We start from the raw sequence: 8,977 nt of genomic DNA, 5'->3' as shown, positions 1-8,977 counted from the left end.
CCGTTAAATGTATGTCAGTTTGTGAAAGGACAGCAAGCATTGCGAGGACAGGGCATTAACAATTATTCACTTGTCATCTTAAATAAAGGAAGACAAAATACAAAATTTACCTGGCAGGTAAGTTGTTAGGGTAAGTCTAAGATACGCCAGCTATAAAATAGTTCTTCACGTCTTTGCTCGCCAGCTCAGACATTGATCTGAAACCAAACCAAACCAAGCCTTGTGATGCTGGCCTCTAAGTGTCTCTCCAGGAAGCAGCTTGAGATGGGAGACAGGAATTTAACTTAATCATATTCAGAAAACAAAGAAGCAAAAATTACAGCATCACTGGAGTCACTGAAGTATTTTGAGCTGCCTTCTTGGAGTCTTAATAAAAGATGGATAAACAGGTTCCAAAAATATGTGAAACCACCACACCTAAACCCTAGCCCATTCCTAGCATTAAAATGTTAAATTAAACGAAATGTTTTCAAAGGCTTTGAAATGTTTGGTGATTATTTATATGATGGCAGTGCCTTCAAGCCCAGACAAAATCAAGGCCCGACTGACCGTGCACAGCTCTTGCCACTTAAACAGTCAGGGCTGTACTTCCCAAAACGCCAGCGTACTGCATCTTTTAAAAGCGGGCTGCTGGTTGCCATGACTTGAGAAGGCTACAGAGGACCATTCTTAGACACTGACAGACTTTTGACTCCTTCCTCCCTATCTTTTTTCCCCCTGTCTTTCTCTCTAAATGCATTTTCCCTTATGTTAAATGTGCGTCCAGGCCCGTGGTGGGACGGCAGGAGAGGTAGCAGCAGCGCGGGGTCTCCGCTTGGTCCCTGATGGGGCTGGCAGCACTGCTGGGGTTCTGGCACTGCTTTAGCACAGCGGACAGCCTGGGGCACCAGGGGTCATTTTGGCAGGTACCCGGTGAGGCTTCTAAGCAGCAACCCATGATCATGAATAAAAATGGATTACGCCTCCAGAAGCTACAAGACCTCTGGTCTGTTTCTAAAAAATGAGCTATTGCCACCTCCCCAAGCCCTACAGACAAAGGGCTGAATTTTTTGCGCGCTCATCAGAGTACGATAGGCCTGAAACCGAGTTTGACCCCGGCACGAGCACTATCTGAAAGACAGTTTTCAGCTCGTGCGCCTCCGATAGATACTCGGTTGTTGTGGGGCGCCTGTAGAACTACCACGTTACCAGGCTTTGCTAGCGTTGATGACACACAAAACGTTGGCGTCTGAGGGGGAAAGGGAGTCACGCACCTGCCTGAGCACCGGCTGATGAAATTTCAAGCTGCGCGGCTCCGCGTCGACGTAGCGATTTGCCAAGGAGGGGGGGAAGGCTGCGCGCCGCTCTCCTTCGCGCGCCGCTCTGCGGCGGTCCCTGCCACGGCCGGCTGGGTACGGCAGCGGCGCGGGAGCAGAAGCGTGGCCCTGGCGCCTGTATTACCCTACAGTCGCCGAGCACCGTGCTTTTTAAACCTTTGCACATCACCCAGTTTCTCCACGAAGACAACCCTCAAACCACACTTAAACAACTAGCGCATGGGGAAGTGCTGTGCGAGTTCCCAGAAGTTTTGTAGATGCAGTAAGGGTAAAATAAATTGACTGATTAGATTCATTTTACCCACTTAGCTCGAATGTGGGGGCAAAGGTTATTTTACCACAAGTGTTTATCTTGCTGGTTATGATTCAGCTTGCCAACTGTTGCCATATGACCAGAACAAATTTATTCTCATAACCAGAGGAGCGTTAATAACCATTTTATCAGTCAGATGTCTAAAAATGTCATTTGATGTTCTAATGCACGTCTCGGCACGGAGGGTTGCTGGGTTAAATGGCCTGTTTGCTTTCTGCTTCCCCCGTGGACTTTTTAACTTCCTTTTCAGAAGAGCTAAACAAACTGCTTGACGCGTTTAATGCTGAAATCAAAAACCTAGCGCGGAGGGTGAGTAGTTCGCTAAATGCCCTGGAGGGCCTTGGTCGTGCTCATCGACTTAATGTTGGCTGTAACAGTCAGGTTGGAGCCATGCATATGTACCCGAGGCTTCAATAACCCCGGTCTCACCGAGGCTGTCTTTGGTTACTGCTTTGCATATGCAGGTTGTAAGTGGAGGCAGCTCAGGAGCCACTGCTCTATGCCCGGCCGAGCCGAGCCACCACCACCATCAACTGTCCGGGAGAAAGGAGGACCTGGACCTGGAGAAGGGACCTGCAAACGCCTGACTTCAAACCAGCGCCGCTCACAGCAGCCTGCCGAGGCCTGGCCGTGCTGCCTGTGCCCCGGTAAACGTCAGCCCCGGCACAAGCAGCGTAGCGTGTCAGCAAGGGCCAAAATCTATTTTCATTTCAAACAGTCCCTGAAAATAAATAAATAACTAAAACTTGAAAGAAAATGTTGTCAGAAACCATCCTGAAACAGATAGTGAAAAGTTTTCCTCCTGATGCATGCAAAGTCAATTAGCGTGTTACTAAATACATGCTGGGAGACATCATCATAATAGGAACAATCAGGTCATTTGAATAGCCAAATATGCTTTTATGCTGTATTTGTTTACCTTGTAGAGCGTATCCGTGATATGCATGTAAATGCCAAAGTCTATTTCTTGTTAAACGTACTAATCCCTCCTCCCCTCAGCTATCAGTGCGGTTCCTTGTTTGTACCTGTCAAGGGTTGCTGAAACTCACAATTGTTGGTTTAAGCAAATGCACAGCCCTTCGCCAACAGGAATATCCTGTTTAGAGGAGCGCTCTAAGGTGCCAGTTATATAAACTTAGCTGTATACTGTCACAACAGACCACTCCATGAAGAAACGAAGAGGCGTTGCAAGTAAGGGAGTCCCTTACTAGAAACCTAACCATTTGTCTAAGCAGAGACTCTGATTTTTCTCTATTAATGTGGGCTGTGAATGACTAATTCCCAGTTATCCACCAGCAGTGGAGAAAGCCCCCCTCAGTGCGAAGAGGTTGGTAAGGTACGACAGCATCTGAGTGCAGATGAAGGCAGCCAAATGGGCTGAAGTCTGTTTGGTGCAGGACTGCGTGTAATGACTGGGACCGTGCTTACATGCTGGCCTCCGATGAGTCTGGCTCTCGCTTGAGCTGCCGTTTATCAGGGGAACAGGCCAGCGCATAAGCACGGTCCCAGTCGTTACACTCAGTCCTGCACCAAACAGACTTCAGCCTAAGCATGCAAAGCGAGTGGGAATAGGGAAGTGATCTTTGTTCCTCTCCAAGGTAGTAGGAAGCTGAAACGCAGGGAAGTTCTGGCGCTAGTTCAGCAAGGTGCTTAAGCCTGTATTTAATTTTTAAGCTCTGAAATGCGTGGGTGGGAGCTGGCTCCATGAAGTCAAAGGCAAAACTCACATGAAGTAGGATTTTGCCTTCTCTGACTATGAAAGTGTTTTGGGAGGGAAATAGCTTGCCTCAGGTCACACCAGGAGTCTGTGGCAGAGCTGGGAATTGACGCCAGGTCTCCAGAGTCCCAAACTAGTGCCTTAACCTGTTTTTAACTTACTGCACGCATCCTCCCAAAACATCCTTGGACATACTTAGATACACCAGATATCCCTGAATGACTATTAAGCCAGTCACTTGTTTTGGCCAGCTTTGGAGGGTAGGATGAAAAACACAGCTTTTATTTCATCCTCCGAGTGACGTTTAAATAAGATACAAACAAAACTGAATGCACGCTCACGGAGGGTTGTGTTACGTGATGTACATCATTGCAGAATCTCTGTTTTCATGGATCGGCTGAAAGCCAGGAACTACAGCCTGTGTAGGTGGCCTACTGCTGCACTGATCGTCCTTCCCAGGTTTCTAAAACTGGAAGGCACGGCTGTGCTGGGGCTGCTCAGAGATCTCCTCCAGCACCAGCTGCACCATGCCGCCAGATCCGTGCATTGACTCATTTACTCACGTTGATTCTGGCCCAAAACGATGCTGCCAGCTGAGCTCCTGACAAAGGCCCCCCCCGCACCTCAGATAAACAGGCTGGGGCGGACTGCGCCTGCCTTGCCAAGAGGAAAGGTGCAGGACCTCCTAAAAGGCTTCGGCACGGCCGCCGCAGCTCCGGCCCGGCCGTGGGGGCTGCTGCCGGTGCTTGGGCAGGACGGGAGAGCTCCCCCCGTGACGAAAACCCCAGGCTGAGTTCTCCCGGCCGGAGCTGCCGTTGCACAAACGACCGAGCCAACCCACCCACCCTGCGCCCGCCCGCCAGGACCCCGGGGCCCCCCAGAGGCACCGGGGCAGCGGCGCCCGGGCCCGAATGGCGTCACCCGCGCCCGCGCGGTGCCGTCACGCGGGCGCCGCGGGCGAGGAACCCGCTCTGCCCTGCCGGCGCACGTCAGCAGCTCCCGCACAGCCCCCCCCAGGCCAGCCGGAGCCCCAGCCCTGTGTTTCGGGGCTGTCGCCTCTCGGTACCCCCCGGCGGCTGCGGGTTCTTCACGACGGCTGTCACGACGGCTGCCGCGGCGCGAGCGGGCGCGCCCCGCACGGGTGGACTGGCCGCGGCCCACGGAGCCGGCAGGCCTCGCGGTGGCACTCGAAAACAATTAATGACGGCTCGGCCGGCCCATCCGCTGCTGCTGCTCTCGGGCTGCCGAGCCTTCGCAGCCCCGCTGGAATCCCCCCGCCAGACCCTCGCTTGCCCGCCGGGTGTTTCACCTTCCTCTGCCAGCAGCAAGAGGCTTCTAGGGTGAAGTCTGCACCTACTCTAAAACCCACTTACGCCTCTGGAATATCTCAGTATTTCTAAGCCAGACAGATGTGAATGCTGCTTGATCTGTTAATGCTCGCTTTTACCGAGCATTTAGCCTTTTAGGCTTTCATCCAGTCTCCAAGTACCCGAAAGTGGTACCTTGCATGAATGCCTGCCTTCATGTGCTAGCAGCAATACTTCGTCCTGTTTGCCTAATATAAAACACTGGCATTAAAAGGGAAGAAAAAAACTCAGCAACACACAACAGCTCAAAGGTCTGGAAACATGATTATTCTCAGCATTCAGTTAGTATTGTGGTTATTCGCTCCTGAAAATCAGCATACAGGTTTTCCCACCTAGGAGAAAGGCAATAACTCTTTCTTGTTTGTTGCTGGAGCTTCAGGCGAGCCCAATTCTGCTCACGTGGCCTTTAGAAACCAGGGACAGCTGTGCCTCTGTAGAGCCTGATTCAGCCAGGTAATAAAACATGTGAGCAGAACCTGAGGGGTGACGAACAAACCCTGGGTTATATGTGTGCCTGCCAAAAACAGAATGTGAGGAGGAACACAAACACAGCCAAAGGTGTTCACAGGTGACTAATGGTGTTGGATGTCCTAGAGACTCGGGATGCTATGAGGTATGCACAGTATATGCGGTTATGAGGGCGGCTGATTGAGGATCCGAGCCTCTTTACGAGATGATCTTCAAGCATCAAAGCAGTGCAGCTATCATTTCTTTCTGAAATGGGAGAAAAAAAATGCTCTCAAAAAGGAAAGGGTCAGATTTATTTCCTCCAACAGCAATGTGTAACGTGTTCAAGTTGGCGTTGCCGTGGGATTCAGACCACCACACATCCTCCACATTCCTACCTAAGAGGTATACCAGCGGCTGGTCGCTGGCCAGCCCTGGGCAGGAGGGTGACGTCTCTGCCGAAGGTAGTCTCTAAGAGCCAGCTCTTATTTCTAAACACCATTCCCTGTTCATCCCCCAAGTTCTGCCGTGCTAGGCACCACTGTGCTGGTTGCCCACCTGAGCCAGGGAGCATCTGCAGGACCATCACTGTAGCTGGTGCATAGCCTGCTCAGATCTGTTTGTGTGTTTATACGAAAGCAGAGTTTCCCTCACCTGGTGCTTTTGGAAGGCATTTGTGCAGGCCTGAGTCCTGTCAAATTCAGACTCCCACTGGGACAGAGCTGACTGGTGTGACTGGCAGACCTTTACTCCAACTTCCAGCGGAAATCTGTGCTTGACCCACTGTCAGCTTCAGATCAGCTCTGCAGGACACCCATGACCATTGTACCAGATACCAGAAGGACATTTCACTGTGAAGTACTCCACAGAGGAGAAGGATGCAGTAACCTTCCTTTAGAGGATGGGACACGAGCCACACACGGTGGGGAGGTGACCTGTCCCAGCTCATGCCGCAGGCTCCTCAGAAGGCTCCAGCCTGTCCCCAGTGCTTGCTGCTCCTCCTCCTGCAAACCCTGGGCTGAAGGGATGTGCTGGCCTTTCCAAGAGCCCTGGCCATGCAAATAAAATAAAAATAGCAAGCTACCCTCTCAAAAAGAGTCTCACAGGGACTCTCTACTTCCCCATTTAGGGTTAGCGTGTGTGCTAGTGCCCTTTCAGCCTGCTGCTCGCTATGCAGGTGGTGCTTGGATGAGGGAGGAAGGCAGACGCATGCCTTGGGGTCTCCAGTCAGGTGTCAAATCCAGCCATCCCAAAAGTGCCTTCTTCCCTGCTGCTATCTCTGCCACCAAGGCACCGGGCTGCGAGTCAGGTGCCGCGGCCCCGCACACCAGGGTAGCGGGTGTGTGTGCGTAGAGCCTTAAGAAACTGTATTTCCCCACTCGTGTACGTGGAAAAGAGAGAGCATAGCAAAGGCAGTGTTTAATTGCAGGGCACAAATCCCTTCCAATAGCAGAGCTTAACTTTTTTTTTTCTCTGCCAAGACACATACATATGTATTTTGTATAGATTTAATTACAGATAGAAGAAAGAAGATTTGCCCAAATACTATGCTGATGAGGGCCATAGAAGTGCCTATAAGTAAATAAAAACACAGAGCAAAACCAGATATCGTCAACAGAATATGGGAAAAAAATCCAAAACCAAACCCAACACAACGAACCCACAAAACCTGCCTAGAGTTTTCTACACAGTCCCTCTTTTTAAAGGAAGAAAAGCTCACCACCGCCTCTTTCTGACGTAGGGCCCAGTGCTCATTTGGACTCACTCCTCCTGTCACCCTCACAAATCACAAGGTGGGCACATCTTTATTTGCATTCTCCAGTTTCTCCTTCCTGCTGCTGCTGCGAATCCTCATCACCTGAGAACTTGTTTGTGCATACTGAATAATGAGGATCTGCAGCGCTGGGAACCTCGTGAACTTTTATGTCATTTGAATTTGGAGAAAAAATTGAGCTTTCACACACACCTCAAGTTGAAAATCCTGTCCATGCTACATGTTTTCTTTATTGCAACAAAGGAAATAGCTGAAGCCCTACGGGGGCTTGAATCGTGATGTTTGGCTTGCTTTTTCATTGCATCCAATAGAGATGGAGACCACCTGCCAAGCTGCTGAGTGAAGCCCCCTTGCCACTTGATTTCCGATTCCTCTTGCCATGTTTTTGAGCCTTTCATCTCAATTCCTCTGTCCAGCAATGTGTTTTGTCATTTCACTTAAGCAACAGGACTCCGAGGGCTGGATCTTCGCGAAGAGCACCCAGCCGTGAAGTGGGAGCTCGGTCTCCCACACAAAACTGTTTGCTTGGCTCCACGGCACAAGTGCACATTGCCTCGTGCTAAGCTGGTAAGGTTAAATAAATGCTGCTGTTGCAAAGCATGGGGTGGGGTGGGGGAGAAAGAGAGAAAGAAAGGAAGAGGAAGCGATGAAGGAAGGGCGGGAGGAAGGAGGAGAAAGAGAGACAGAGACAGAAAGAAGGAAAGAAGGAAAGAAAGAGAGAAAGGGAGAAAGGGAGAGAGAAAGAGAGAGAAAGAAAGAGGGGGAAGAGAGGAAGGAGGAAGGGAAGGAGGGAGGAAGGAGAGGAGGGGAGAGGAGAGGAGCTGGAACAACACTAGACCTCGTGTGCTTCAAAGAATTATCATCTGCTCCAGCTCACAACAGCTCTGGTTTTGATTCATTTATATATGAAGGGGGAGGAAATCAGAGCAGCTGTCGTTCTATTATTCCCTCTAGCATTGCTGAGGCATTTCGGCTGTCTGCAAATTTTCCTCCTACCAACCTCTCTCCTGTTTTCACATCCCTGTCTCAGGAGCCATGCAGACAGCAGCGGAGCACACCCAGAGCCAGCCACAAGCATCTTGCTGAGTGCTCACTATTAGTCCTGCCCGGGAAAAAGAGAGACGGTGGCACCGGCGCAGCGTCGCTGCATTCGAGGAGTCCCGGGAGGTTTGTCGTACTGCTGTTGCCTCGCTCCCAGTAGCCAGCCAGTGCAAAGCAGCAGGCAGTGAAAGTGCGAAAATCTGCAGGCTGACTTCCCTGGGCTGGAGGAAATTCATATATCAAGTGTTATATACGATTTACATCTGCAGAGGAAGAGATTTCTTTTCTGTCTTGTGCTGCTGTGCTCCCTAGTGGGATGCATTCACGGACAGTCAATATTTACCTAAATGACTAACTTGGGTAGAGTTATTAAATGTAAGCTCTGGCACCTTATGTTTAGCACAAAATAAAATGCTGGGAGAAGCCAGTCAGAGGAAACCTCTGACTTACCCAGTGGTTTGGGCAATACTTAAATCATTCCTCTGCTCCGTATTCTCCCATACCTCCCCTCCCTCTGCCTCCCTCCCCCCGCTTTTGCCTCGTTCACACGCGGCCTCCGGTACTGGACCCTGAAGATTCAGATCTTAAACTTTTTCAAAGTGCTACCTATTTTTATAATGCTTTGGATTTGCCTATGTGGTTCATTTGCATAGCCCAAATCAGCATAAACCCTAACCTCATCTCACCAAGGGGATTTACCTGTAACCATCCGAATTTGGTTTGCTAATGAAGTAGTCGGATTCCCAGACAGCTAAGATATACCTTGATCACTTCTTAGAAAGCGAATTCTCTCACCTGGAATGAATTTCCGTACCCAATACAAAGGGACACGGTTTTTTTGACACTTGCTCTTCAAAACCTGGGACACAACAACAGGAAAGACATGCAGAAAAAGGGTTTTGAAAGTGTAATCAAAGAGAAGAAGATGGAGTTAATCTCGGAAAGGTTAGATTTGGACCAATAAACAGTGCTGTGGTCAGTTTCCCTTTCCATGTAACAATA

This window comes from Phaethon aethereus (genome assembly GCF_964289735.1).
Source record: "Phaethon aethereus genome assembly, chromosome: Z".
NCBI classification, from domain to species: domain Eukaryota; kingdom Metazoa; phylum Chordata; class Aves; order Phaethontiformes; family Phaethontidae; genus Phaethon; species Phaethon aethereus.
The sequence above is the reverse complement of the archived record's forward strand: the minus strand, read 5'-3'. Positions refer to the sequence as shown.